Source organism: Pteropus medius, unplaced genomic scaffold (assembly GCF_902729225.1).
Source record: "Pteropus medius unplaced genomic scaffold, Ma_sr-lr_union100, whole genome shotgun sequence".
NCBI lineage: Eukaryota > Metazoa > Chordata > Mammalia > Chiroptera > Pteropodidae > Pteropus > Pteropus medius.
The window spans coordinates 4032682-4047629 of record NW_024346667.1 but is presented as its reverse complement, the minus strand read 5'-3'; the positions used below and the strand labels follow the sequence as shown (position 1 = coordinate 4047629).

Sequence of the window (14948 nt, the reverse complement as noted above, 5' to 3'; positions counted from 1 at the left end):
CATTTGCTGACCAGAAAAACTGTTATGGTCCTCTAAAGCCTCAGAATGTTTTCTTTTTAGATAATTTTTCTTTTTAGAGTAAGGGAAAACTGAAGTATTGCAATGCCATCTAACATTAGAACTAGTCCTAACAACTTAGAAATGTTTGAGGAGTTATTTAATAAAAATAAAAAAATCTTAATGCACATTAAAACTCTAAACTATTCACATTGCTCCCAAGGTCTTTTACATTTGTGAACACATATTTTCACATCGTTGGAATAACTGGCTATGTGCTTTCTTGAGTTGTTTTTCATTTAGCATTATTTGATAGAAATATTTCCACATAATGTTTATAGTCTTAATAGCTACATATTTTGTGCCTTTCATGTATTATTAGTCATTTGTTATTTTCTAATTTTTCACTACGACTGTCTTTGTATAATTTACTTTTTCTACTTCCTTTGAACCATTTCCCTGAGGAATATACCCAGAAGAGAAAGTCCTGGATTACATGGTTTTGTAGTTCCTATTAAATATCACTCCATTATTCTCTTTATTCTCTAGACTAATTGAGTCCATCTGTGGTTTCACCAGAAATAAAAATGTGTGCAAATTTTTCCATAATCTTGACGTCATTCACTCTTAGAATTTTAAAATTATTTCTCCGAGTTTAAAAAGCTTTTCCTAGTCTTAAAGTTGCTTTAATTTTTTTACTTATGTCAATACTAGGAAGGTAGCCCCAATCACTGAGATATGAACTTGCAACAAACGCTAGCTCGCAGCAGCAGCCCTAAGTGGTCGGCCTTTCCTCTCAGCTGCAACTCTGGCGGTCCCTGCAAGCGCTCTATCCCGCGGGGCCGGAGCTCCCTTCGGAACTGCGCCCACCAGGGGTCAGCGCAGGCTCAGTTTTGGGCTCTGGCTTCCCACAATGCACTGGGCTCAGTAGTCCCTGCGTCGGAAGGTGACAGCTGCGGCTGCCGCGGCCGAGCAAGAGTTTGCGGAACGCGGGCGGGGCTGCCGAGGGGCGGGGCGCCTCGGGGGGCGGGTCCTTCTAGGGGCGGGGCTAGGGCCGCCGCCGCTGCTTAAGTCCCGCCTCTGGGCAGCTGCTGCGGCTCGCTTCGCGCCCTCCCCAGCCGCAGAGACCTTTCCACCTGGCCCTGTAGCAAGGTAGGGGGCAACCTCTTCAGGATCATTCCTTTTGGGGTGTGTGTGTGTGAAGTCTTTTTCGTTGTGCAAACAGAAGTCTTTAGCTGCTAAAATTTAGAGCCGGACCGACCAGGTTTGCTCTGAGGGATTTATTTTAAAACTCTTTGTCTGCATCCCTTTCCCTCGACCCCCTCATCCCCCAACTGGGCTTTGGGGAGCCTGATTAGCGTAGTTTGTGCGAGGGTAGTTTCACACTTTCGGTTCATCTCTTCTGTCTCCTGTATGGATGCAAGCTCCGGGGTGGGGTTAGAATGTGTGAGAACTTGTGTAGGTGTGGGCTGGGTTTCTTCAGACGTATGCATATGTGAGAACTCATGAAAAATTAGAGGTTAGTCGTGGTTTATTTCACCGCATGATGAGAGTCCCGAGCCCAGCTGTTTCAGGTACTTAAGTGAGTGGCGTCTGTCACGTGCCCCGCCTGCGCCACGCTATCAGGTGGTGGCTATCCTGTGATCTAAGCTAAGGGGGTGCCTTCAAGTTCTAATAGACCCAAATATACCCCGCCCTTCCCCCCAATACTTGCCCAGGACACAGCTTACCCAGAGTGTCTGCTGCCACACCCCAGAGTCTCTCACAGCACAGCTGACCCTAGTTTGGGGATCCCACATTTTGAGCTTTTCAAAAAAATAAAATCTGGCAGATAGAAGGCACTGCAATACGGAGCAGCTGAGATAGCTTCAGCCTGTTTCTGGGTCACACTGCATGGCTCCATCCATTCAGCCTTACTTCCTGTTACCCTAGCTCCCCTTGGTAATGCCAATCTGTAGTAATCCCAACTGAAAGCTCCAGGCTGCAATTCTAAGGTGACTCTGCCTTCGCACACTTCTAAAGGCTCAGAAAACACTTTAGTCCTCTGATCCCTATCCCCAATGTAAAATTTGTTTTTAAAGGTATATTTTTCTTTAAAACTCTCATTCTATATTATGTCCATTCCAGTAAATGTCAGTTGATTGCTTTTACTTGTGAAATCCAAGAAGTTTCTTTTATTGTTTAGTAATAAAGATTATAATTAGGAAAACTGTCTAAAAGATATATTTTTCAGGTGAACATGATCCCGAATAACATATTAGCTGATAATGAAAGCCGGAAGATGGGAAATCAGGCAAGCTTGGTTCTAAAACATTTCGGCTGCTAGGAGAAGGTGGGACAATTAAATTATGTTTATTTTTCCTTCTAAATGTAAAATTCTATGAATGAACACAGATTCTTTTTTGCTGGACACCCCTCTTGATTTGAGATGATATTCAAGTAAGAAAATTCTTTCAAATTGTTTAAAAGTAGGTGTTATCACTTGACCTATGCCCAAGGAAAAAAGGTAAATCTAGGAGTTGTTAGGATTCTAAATTTTTGTTAAGCAGAAATTCTTAATGGTCTTTAATCCTTTTTCTGGGTACTTTCCTCCAGAAGTCAGTTCTCTATCAATATATGAAATTATGAATTGCTCATTATGTATAACATTTTCTGTTTGGAAAATATATTTTTCATTTCTAACATTAATATTCATTTAAAAGCACAGTATATTTGTGACTGAAAGGATACAAACCTTTAAAATATTAAGAGCAAGAAAAAAAATTGTCTTAGCTAGTATACATCAGTGATTCCCATCATGAGGTCCTTGGTTAGTGGCAATAAATGCAAAAAATAAAACCAAAGTCTAACAAGTCATTAATAGTCAACACCCATAAGAACTAGAGGGCACAGTTTGAAGCTTTAAAGAAGCACATTAAGGACATGTTGAAGATAACTGCACAGCATCAGTAATTGCAAGCATCAGTAATCCCATAGCCTTAAGAGATTCATGTGGAAAGACACTGACACCCATATAAATAAATTTATAGACACATTCATGGGCTCCTTAAAAATAAGCAGATCAGATGTTTCTCACATCAACTGTAAGTACTATGCACATTAGGTTAATTTAAACGGTTGGCCCATTGCTTTTACAACTTCAAATGCCATTATTACTTCAAAAAAGGCGCAGCTGGCATAGTTCTTGCTCCTGAAAGAGGTAAATAAACTGACCTGTAGCCACAGACTGGAGTTTACAGGAGTAAACAAACAAACAAGCACAAACAAGCAACTCATAATTTACTCATTTCTTGAGCAGATATTTATCAAGCACCTACTAAGTACAAGACTGGACTCATTGCCTTAGCCTACCCTTAATGAAAAATAGCTGCAGTGTGATCCCTTATTGGGGGCTGTGTTATCGGGACACAGCCTGACACAGTAGGGGCCTAGGATATTTCTCAGACTCTGAGGAAGCAAAAACATCTCAGAAGAATCACAAAGACCCAAAGAGCTCAGTTGAAAAACACACCATTTATTTTGGAGGGAGTATACCTCAGAATATTTTCCCTATGACTTCCACATTTGTGATGCCATTTAAAAAAAACCTCTTCACTATATTATGATACTAATTATATCACGCAAAAATTATAGCATTAACAAAATCGTGTAGGTAAAGTGGCAAGATACGAGGCCCCGAATGAAAAGAAATAAGACTGAAGAGAGAGGTGGGGGTCAGATCACAGAAGGCTTGTAAGGGTGAGTGGAGCCACTGAAATTTCAGTGGAAGAATGACAGGATCATTGCTGCTGTAGATAGCTCATTCTGAAGCCTGAATGAAGGATAGACTTGAGGCCAGGAGGCAGGAAGAACTGTCAGGAGACGGCAGCAGTGATTAGGAAAGAAATGATGAGGGCTTAGCATTTGAAGAGTGCATTACCAGCTTTCTCCTGCATCATGTCACTTTATTTTTGTAACCACTCTTTGCAGTCAGTAGGGTAAGGTATCTTTATTTTGTAAGTGCTTACCTCAGTGCTTTGTGTACATCATTCCTTTTCTTTATAAAAACCCTATAAATTAGGTATTATCAGCCCACTTTACAGAAGTCGATACTGAGGTAGGGTCAGGATCAGCCCCAGGTCCGGTGTCTACTGCAGGACTCATTTTGAATAGCAAGGTCAGAATCCTGCTTCTCTAGAGAATGAGGCGAGACAACCCTTCTAGGCAAAACTATACCCTGTAAACACCTCTCGGGAGTCAGCAATAAGACCACAGTGCATAGCTTCCTAAGCACTCTGTCTCTGCACGTAAGAGTCCTGTCGAGCAGAACAGTGTGGTGATCCCTCAAAAGAGTAAACATTGAATTACCATATGATTCCGCAATTCCATTTCTGGGTGTGTACCCAAAAGATGTGAAAGAGTCTCAAACATATTTTTACACCCATGTTTATGGCAGCATTATTCACAGTAGCCAACAGGTGGAAACAACCCATCAATGGAAGAATAGATAAACGAAATGTGGTGTATACGTACAATGAAATATTATTCAGCCTTAAAAAGGAAGGAAATTCTGACACATGCTACGACATGCATGTGTGTCATGTTAAGTGAAATAAGCCAGTCACAAAAGGACAAGCTGTATAATTCCACTTCTAGTAGTCTGATTCATAGAGATGAAAAGTTACGAAGATGGATGAGAGCGATTGTTGTACAACAGTGTTTATGTACTTAATGCCTTTGAACTGTACTTAATGCCTTTTAACCATTTAAAAATGGTTAAAATGGTAAACTTTATGTTATATGATTTAACCACCAAAAAAAGTCCCATTACCACATCATGAACAGATGACCAAAATCCAGGCGCATGTGATGATAAGGAAAACTAGGACCTGCAATTTCAAAATTAAAACACACATCTCATAAAACCCAGCCCAAACAAAAATTGCTAGCTGGATTCCTGAAGGACAGCTCACAGAAGTGTAAGGCTGGAAGGTACCAGAGATACTGTTTCGTGCAACCTCCATTATTTACAGATGAAAATAGGCCCATAGTTATCAAGTGACTTCCCAGGGTCACTGAGCAAGTTCAGGCAAAGGGAGAATTCAAAGCAAAAACCTGGCCTCTGCCAGGCAATCATGCCTGGTCCAGACAAGGAACCACTCTGGGCTGACAAAGGTGTGTTCTGGCTTTTTAAGCAGAAAGAGAAACCAAGTTTTCCATCTTTATCAGCTTTGCTGCAGCAAAGTCATAGGATTACAATTACTGAAGAAATTTGAATACTTAGAATTTGATGTTTGGTTGCTGCCTTTATCTTAGGTATCGAGGTGGGAAAGAGGTGATAAGTCAGAGTTTATTCATTCATTATCAAATATTTGAGGGCTTATGTTGTGCCAAATACCTGTCCAGTCTCCAGTTTTTCTATCTAGTAACAACAGTCTGCCAGCCTTATTCTAGCTGCTCTGCCAGTTACCCTTGGACATAAACTTCTAAGTTATTTAAACCTTCATTGACTCCTGGAAAGGCGTATAGGAGAACAGGTAGAGTTTGAGAGGAGGTGATAAGAGGTGAAGTGACAGGGTGCAAATTGCCAGAGTTGTGGATCCAATGAGGAAGCCACTCAAAGTTAAAAGATTCTCATTAGACGTCTAAGCTACAGATGCAGAAGGGTTGGAGTCCTACTTATGTAACCTGCCCCTGGCGCAGACCAAGTGTGGGGACTGCCTGAAGTTCTTAATCCTGCATGAAGGATCAGAATGATACATGGAGATGAGCAGAGGAACAAAAAAGAGAGAGATGTAGAAGACAGTGCAATCTGGAAAGACCCTGATCTTCATGGAATGACATCCCCATCTTGTGGCCTGTAAGGATAATGCCAGGTTGGTTCTTCACAACTATATGCATACATACAATAGAGCCTTTAAAAAAAAATCCAATATCTGGACCTGTCTGCTTCCGGGAGACCTGAGGTATAGGATATGAGGCAAAACATAACTTAAAAAACAAGGCACTGGGATAGTTTAATAAAGCAAGTACCAGATTCGAAACCACTTAAGGAGGGGCACATCAGGAAAGGCACAGTGCCTGGTGGATATTAAGAGATAGGATCTAGAAGGAGCAAAACTCCCATTGGCTTCAGCTTTGGGCTGGTGGACAGAGAGTGTGGTAGGCTGTTTCAATGCCAACATAGATGGGTTGAGGAGAGAAAGAGGGCTTGGGTTGGACCACCTATCTACAGGCTCTACAAGCTAAGCCAATCTGGGACTAGAACTTAGTGAAGCAGGCTAAGAAATTTGGGATCGGTGAGCTGTTCATTTTTATGCCTTTGTGTGTTTACTTTCTGTTTTGTATTTGTTTGGTTTTCCCTTTGTGTTTTAGCAAAAATTCTTTCAAACAGTCTAATCTTAGCTAAACCAAGGGAAAAAATGATTGATTCACACCTGGACCGGATCAAGTCCAAACTTCTTAACTGTTCTTAAGCCTTGCAGTGTCTGGTCTGGTCTCTTCTCACTTGTCTAGACTTATCTTCCCACCTCTCCCTACATCCTGTGTTCCACTTATGCTGTGCAACTTAGTTTCTGGAAGTAAGCCTGTCCCACATGGCATGCGTTTTTATACTCCGGGGCTCCCTCTGCTTTCTAACTTTCCACAGCTTCCCTGCTTGGAGAAATCCTTATTCTTCAAGACTGCTGAAATGTCACCTCCTCTGCGAGGCTTTCCTGGCTCTTTCTGCCTATCCTGGAAGAGAGAGAGGACCATGTCTGTTTTTTTGCCCCTCTACCTTCTATCACAGCACCTGTCACTCTGAATTAGCAGTTTGTTAAGTCTATGAATTCTTCAAGGTTAGGGATGATGTCATAATCTTAGCATGTCCCCTCGCTTCTGGGACTTGGTGACCTAAATGTATGAAGGCTGAGAAGGAGAATCAAAATATCCTGAAGGGCCAGGAGGAATGAACTTTCTAGCTCAAGAGCCTGGAAAAGATGGGTAAGAAATGGGACAGATAAATGAAAACCCAGGCAAGGAGGCGGAATTCCTGCCTGAGTTTTTTTGTTTTTGTTTTTTCCCGTATAAAGAATATTGAATAATTCAGTAGGAGACACCCTCAACTCTAGTAAGACAAAAACACTATTCAGAATATTCATATCATACCTCTCTGAGGATTGATATCACAAGACTATATTGTAATTCAGAGAAGATGTTTCAGGAAGGGCTGAGATAATATGGTTCAAAAACTGTGGATGGAACTAAATATAAGGATAGAACTTGAAAATATACATGGTTAATGTGGCCAGTAGATGAGATCTTTCAAGGACAGATGTCTTACATGAATTCTTATCACTCTCAATTGAAACTTAAGAGTCTTGACACTGGAATGGACCTTTGTCCAGTAGCTTCTTGGTATTTGCTCAACCCGAGGGTCATATCTGCTCTTAAGAGAATTGTTGCTGGTAACTGATCTCTTAATTGAGTGGTCACTGAGATCTCAAAACCTTTATTTACAAGCATAGTTTGAGTCTTGTCTTGTTTTTTAAATCCAGATTCATTATCATATTCTAGCCTGCTGAATCTTATCAGCCCCTTTGGGCTCTGTCACATCATTTTGTAAGATTTCTGTGTGGTTTGTCTCTATCAGGTTGGCAGTTTACTGTGAAGAAAAGCTGAGGGTCATATGAGCAAACTTAAAAGTTCATCTTTTAGATCAGTAATGAAAAATATCCCTGTACTAATTTTTTTTAAAATTTATAAAATAGACCTTTTATAAATCAGTCGTCTCACTATAATCAAACATTCACTTTCAGATTTCATCTTTTCTTCAACTTACCAGATTTTGCTTAAACTGTGGAATGGTTTCTCATAGTTTCCAGTCAATTCTTTTATATTTTCCTAGTCTTTTTCCTATTCTCCACAGCAAATTTTCAAATGGCCACCATTCCATTCTCCTTAAAACTCCCACCCATAAGATTCTCCTTACACTCAGCAAAGCACTCTACCCGCTACTTTATGGAGAAGTTAGAGCCCGTCAGATAGTAATACCATCAAGTTTCTGCTGCCGCACTAACAAATCCGGTTAATTCATGCATCCTTCTCTCTTCTGTTCCAGCTAAAGGGGTATCCTTCCCTCGAATTAGGGCCAACCTTTGAATTCATCCCTTGATCTCTGTCCTTGACATTGTCCCTTATCAGGGACGTCTCTCAATTATTCCTTCTGCATCCTTCTCATTAGCCTTTACACGTTCTCCTGTCTTGTCCATCTGAAAACATCCTTCTCGCAACCCTCCCCTTCACAACCCAACTTTGTGATTTAGAATCGTTTCTGTTCACTGACTCTAATTCCTCACCTCAATCTGTCAGCTCCCTTCAGTCTGGCTTCTACTCCCTTCATTCCACTGAAACCTTTCCCACAGAGGCCAACTACCGCTTTATTGCTGAAGCCAATGCATATGTCTTAGCAATTGTCTTACTTATCTCTCAATAGCATTTAACTTCACTGACCACATGCTTCTCTTTGAAAATTCTCTTCTGTTGCCACTGTATTTTCCCAGGTTCCTCCTTTTCCTCCTCTCTCCTTGGGCTCTTCTTTCTCAGAATCATTTCTTCAGTGCTTGTGGGCTCTGCTCTCACGGTCCTCACTCTTTCCTAAATCTTCCCAGGATTCTTTTGGCTCCAAGTGACAAAACCCCAGCTCAAACCAGCGACCAAACCAACACCACCAAAAAACCACAACAAAGGAAATGCTCTGATCCTTGTGCCCGAAAGGTCCAGGGATAGATCTGGGATAGCTTGTTCAGAGATATGAAGTATGGATGTCACAAACAGCCTCATTCTCTTTGTCTCTTAGCTTTGTTTTCCTCTGCATTGGCTCCGTTCTCAGGCCGCCTCTTTCCACATGATGACAAAATGCCTGCCAGCAACTTCAGGGTTAGATCCAATCCTCTTAGCAAACACAATGGAACATTTTCTGCCCAATTTCTTAAGATAGAAGTCTAGGAATCGTTTTTGACTCTTCCCCCACATCTGTTTAATTAACAATTCCTGTCCCAACTTCTAAATCTCTCTCCATCCCTGTGTGAATATTCGAGTTCAGGCCTCCATCTTTTGTCTAGATTCCTGCAATAGCCTCTCAGTGAATTTCTGCTTTGAGTCTTGGTGTTCTACAGTCTATTCTTCATAGCACAGCCAGGGTAATCTTTTGAAAATGTTAACCCGATTCTGTCACTTCCCTACACAAACCTTTGATAGACTCCCAGTTGGTAGGAAGCTAAAGGCAAAACTCCTTGTTATGTTCTTACGTAAAGCCTTGTGTGATACAGCTATTACTTTTCACTTCTCACGTCGTCCCTTGTTCCAGGCAGTTCAACCACAGATGCCATATTAGCCGGCTTTCTACACCTTTTCAGGTAGTGCTCCCTTCACCTGGATTACTTTCCTCTTGAGCCCCCCCACCCCCCCACAATGAACCTGTACATATCCTTCCAGGTCTCATGTTAGACATAACTGTACTAAGAAAAGCCTTCTATACTACCTTATATACATACTCTTCCTGATAGAATATTCTACTTTTCTATCTCAGCAGTTATCACACTTTATTGTAATTGTTTGTTAAATTATCCATATCCCTCAGTGGACTTTGGGGTCCATGAAGGCATATATTTCCCTTGTCTTGTGAAATTTCCCTAGCATCATAGAGTAGACACTCAAATATTTGTCGAATTGTACAATAAAATGAGATGTGACTGTACTAGATGATTTTCTAAAAATCTAGGTTTTAGAATCTAGATTAATTTGATAAGCTACTGGAAAAATCTTAAAATATATCCACTGCTATTCTTTATATGCCTATTGGGGTCGCTTAAAGAATAGTAGAGTTTTTGAACTGAAGAAATTTCTTAGTACTGTCATCTAGCACTAATTCACTTAATTTGAAGAGTTAGGAAGAGGGGGCTCAGAAGGGTTTAGTAGCCTGTACAAAGCAGAGAGCTATTTATGGTTGCATAATTGGACTGGAATACAGAGCTCATGACTTTCAGTCCAGAGTGGTGTCTTCTTCATCATGATATCAGCACTTTTAATAGACTAGAGTATGATTTTTATATTAATTCAAAGGAAGCTTATTGACTGTAGCCTCACACGTTTTACTTTTTAAAATGTAGTTATGGATCCTGAACATGTCATAGATTTTGACAGTTTTTCAGGATGAAAATTACTGGCTAGTCTGTAGATGCCTAGGCATCCCCCAGAGTTCTGTCCTCACAGGTAGGGTTCATATTGTATGCCCCTGCCTCTCTAACATACCACCACGAAGAACAAGAAGTTACAGGTTTGATTTAGTTGTTCTACCATTTCACCTCAGAGGGGTGATTACTGAGGAGATGCCATCTGGATTTGATCTGAGGAACACTCATGTTGTGTAAGAGAAGGAACAGACTTCTCTGTTTAACTCTTTGTATGGACTATTCCTCCATGCCTTCTGCAAGGCTTCCTGATGGATGTCCATTATGAACTAGGAGCTTGAAAAGAGACTTGCTTCTATAAAAACCAACTTGAGGTTTGGAAAAAGCCTGGGTAAGAGTGACTTTCTAAAACTAATTAGAACTGGGCATGGGTGAGAAAACATATATTGGAGAACATTTTTAGTTAAGATTTTATTTTTATTTTTAAATTTAAAAATTTATTAAACATTAAAAAAGATTTTTGAGGAAACCAAAAATGGAACCTGTTGACCAAAGCATTATAAAACTCCAATTAATAGACCTATGCCAAAAGAAAATTCCTTGAAAATTTAGAGATTGTGCATAAATGTTCTTCAAGCATTTATTTAAAATGTTCAACGCATCTTTTCATTATGATTTACTTTAACTGATTATTTCAGTTAACTGAGATACATTTTTTTATGTGGACTTTTTATATGCTTCTGAATATTTTCATATAGTTATAATTTTTCAACTGAATTTTAAGCTTCTCTAGACATAGGAATAGACCTATGTATTTCATTTTTTCCCCCAGATTTTATTTCATTTCTTCTAAATTGCCTAATGCAATGTTCCGCATATACTTCTGATGATGGGATTTTATTTTCCTAGCTGATAGTGGGCCAAGCAGACTTTCTCACTCTGGGTTACTGTTACTGTTTTTTCATCTTTAATTCCTTCTGCTTTCTAACTTGAAGACATTGTTTCTTCTGAAAGAAGAGAGAGAAACAGAATAGATAATCAACCAATCTCTATTGGGGGCTTGCCAGGCATTTGTCATAGTTCTTTATACTAAATAAGAAACTAAAAATGAAGTGAAAGACAAGTTAAAAATTTATTTAAAACAGATGTTTGTGCTTAAATTAAAAAATTCCAAATGCAGCCCTTTGACCCAGCAAGTCTACTTCTGGAAATCAATCCTATGGAAATAATTAAACACAGGCAAAAAGATTTAGCTCTAACATGTTCATCTCAGCCTTGTTTATAATGAGGAAGAATTAGAAACAACTTGAATTTTCAACCTTGGGGACCTAACATATAAATACAATGGAATTCCTCACTTAAAAATGATGTGTTTACTGACATATAGAGATAGTTACAATTTATTAAGTGGAAAACATAAGCTATAAAATGTATTCAGTTTCATCCCATTTTTGTAAAAGAAAAATATCCAAAAACGACTAGAAAGGTATACACACAGATTATTTGGTGGTCATTAAATTAATTTTTTTCTCACCTGTGTTTTAAATTTTTCTATGTTCAACTACTATAAAGTTACTTGTAAATCAAAAAATACTCCAAACAAAACGGTTTCTATTAATGTCATTTTATGACTTTCTTCTTCAGAAATATTTGATTGTAAACAAATATGTCAATAGCTGAGGTCTTAGAAAAAGGAAGACATTTCTTTTACTTTCTTGCCCTGGTACCATTTTTCCTCAATGCAATGGATTCCAAATCAATAGCTGTCTTAAGCCAGAGTCTTTTTTGTGAGAAGAGAGTGGGTGACTTGGGTTTTATTTCCAGTTTACTTACTAATTATCTTTATAACCTTGGGACAGTTACTTCTAAGCTTTTTGTCCTATAACTCACTCCGTAAAATGTAGGGAACTGCGTCTTTATTACTACTCCTGTGTGGGTACTGAAAATATCAGTTTGCCCTACCCCTGGCCTGGAACATGGCCGATCTTGACTACAAAGCCACAGATATACATAATAAGCACTAAATTAACAATAATTCATTTATTGTATAATTAATAATAATTCACTCGGCCACTCTTACCCTAACTACTGTGAACATTCACTAATGTCAAGTTAATCTAACTACTGTGAACATTCACTAAATCGTCAAGTTAATTCTGAGCCATCACTTATTGATTCAACAGATACCTGAAAACTGACAACCTGGATTCAAACTCTGGCTCTCCCACTTAACTCTGTGAGCTTGAAGAAGAAGCTCTCTGGGCCTCAGTTTCCTCCACTTATAAAATGAAAAGTATAATACATTGCTGTTGGAAGGATTAAATGAGATACACAATGTATAATACCCAGCTCAGAGTAAATTCTCAATAAATAGTAACTATTAAGTGTCTAACATGTGCAAAATACTGAGATTCACATTTATTTATTCAAAGAACATTTATTGAGTGCTTAGTATGGGCCAGACAGTGTTCCAAGTGCCTGGGTTACATCAGCGAACAAACAGGCAGGACAGACTTCCCTGTTATCATGGAGCTTACCCTCCAGCAGATGCAAAGATTAAATTCATGTAGTCCAATCCATGGTTATTGAGAAAAAGAATTACTATTAATGTATTATGTGCCAGTCACTGTGTAAGTGGTTTTCATATGTAATCTTTTCTTCTCATAACCCCGTGAGGTGTAGGGATTATTGTTACTCACTAGTATGGAAACAGCATCAAAGAGGTTATGTAAAGGAAGTTGACAAATAAGCAGAGGAGCTGGACATGCATACCCGGGTTGTCTGACTCTATAGCTTACTTCACCACCACACCTTCCTACTGTCGCTTGGTGAGTCACTGGTGGTTGTGTTTTGTTTTCCTTTGCTTATGGTTGGTTCTTGACATTCTTGCCAACACTTTTTGCTCTGCAGTAGGAGCTGTGAGGGAAAGAAAGAAATTTGAGTTGTCCTTATTTTGTATTAAAATACTTAATTATCTCGGCAGGAAACAATCAGAGAAGGAATACATTACAGCTCTAGTTAGAGGGTTTCTCTGAATCAATTAGGAATCGCAGCTGACTCTCCTCCCTGTGTAGAAAAGAGGTCACAAGCAGAGGGAGGGGTCAGTAGGGAGCCTTGAGAGGTGCATAGACAGATGGGGCTGGGGGTGAGTAACAGTGGGATTTCCTTGTGCTGGTCATCCTCCCCTGCTAAGATGAAGGAAAAGAAGATTCGCTGCCTCCTGCATAATCTCACGGTATTCCATCTTCATTTCCTGGCTCAGAGTCTTTAGGAAAGATACGGCTCCTCCAACCCTAAATATCCCTCTTCCTCTGTTGGTCTGCAATTGTCCAACTATCTGGAATGTTTATGTCCTCAAAGTAATGCTGTCGAAATGCTGCTAGAATTTAAAAAATAATTATGAAATCGTTCAAGTATTCAGAAAAGTATAAAGAATATCATTTGCTCACAAGTTAGTTTTGTCAAATCTTAGCATCTTGCCTTTTTGCTTCAGTTCCTTTTTTTTAAATAAAAAATATAGATGTAAGTCTTACAGAGAAAGACAAATACCATATGATTCCACTTATATGTGGAATCTAAAAAAACAACAGGCACAAACAAAATGAAACAAATTCAATAGATTCAAACAGATGGCTACCAGGAGGGAGGGAATGGGGGAGGGACAGAAAAGGGGAAGGGGATTAAGAAGTACAAACTTTCAGTTATAAAATAAGTCAGGGACATAGAGTATAGTCAATAATACAACTTTGGTGACAGATAGTTGTTAGACTTATTGTGGTGATCACTTTGTAGGGTTTATGTTCTGAATGACTGTGTTGTACACCTGAAACTAATATAATGTGTCAACTGTATTTAAAAAATATATGGATAATATAGATGTAGCTGAAACCCCCTGTGTACCTCTCCCCAATTTCACTCTCCTCCTTCCCTCCCAGATGCCACCACTGTCCTGAATTATCATTCTCGTGCGTGCTTTCATCCTGTCAGTGGCTACATATAAATGCATGGATGAATACCCTTACACATGATGCTCTGAGGCACAGTCTTTTACCTCTGCCCTTGTGCACACGTGCAGAAGTGTTTCTAGGATGTTTATCTAGAGGTGCAATTGCTGGATCATAGTGAATGTACATTGGTACGGCTGAATTTCTCTCCACAATGGTTGTATGAAGTGACAGTGTGTATGATGGCTTCCGTTTCTCTATTGCCTCAGTTATGCTTACTATTGTCTGAGGTTTAACATTTTTTGCCAATCTGATCCATGTGAAATGATGTCTCGTAGTTGTTGCTAGTTTCCTGATTACTAATGAGGTTGAACATCTTTTCACGTGTTTATTGGCCATTGGTTTCTCCTCTCTGTTGATTATCTGTTCATATTCTTTGCTTTTTTGTTTATTGCGCTGTCATTTTTCGTAATGCTTGTAGTAGTTCATTGTGTGTTATGCTACTACTCTTTTGCCAGTCATACACCATGCAGAGATCTCCAAGTCTCTCTCTTGTCTTTTACTTTGTTTATGGTGTATTTCGATGTACAGACAAGTTTAATTATGATGTAGTTGACTATTTCACAGTCTTTATTATTTGTACTTTTGAGTCTTACTTAAAAAAATTTTCCCCACTTCACAATCTTATGTATATTTTCCTATAGTTTCTTCCTAAAAGTTTTTAAAGTTTTGATTTTCACATTAAGCATGTAACCTGTCTGGAATTCTGTGAAGATAGGGATCCATTTTTCTTCCAAGTAGGTAATCAATTGGCCCAGTACCTTTATTGTACAGTCTATTCTTTTTCCACTGATTT

General features: G+C 39.2%; 1 long non-coding RNA gene across 1 annotated transcript; it reads left to right on the top strand.

Moving 5' to 3' along the window:
* The first annotated feature begins 1063 nt into the window (after positions 1–1063).
* On the top strand, positions 1064–9412 carry LOC120613252 (uncharacterized). The gene is made up of 3 exons (XR_005655639.1): positions 1064–1149; positions 2231–2329; positions 5680–9412. It is a non-coding gene; the product is annotated as an uncharacterized LOC120613252 (long non-coding RNA).
* Positions 9413–14948: the final 5536 nt, after the last annotated feature.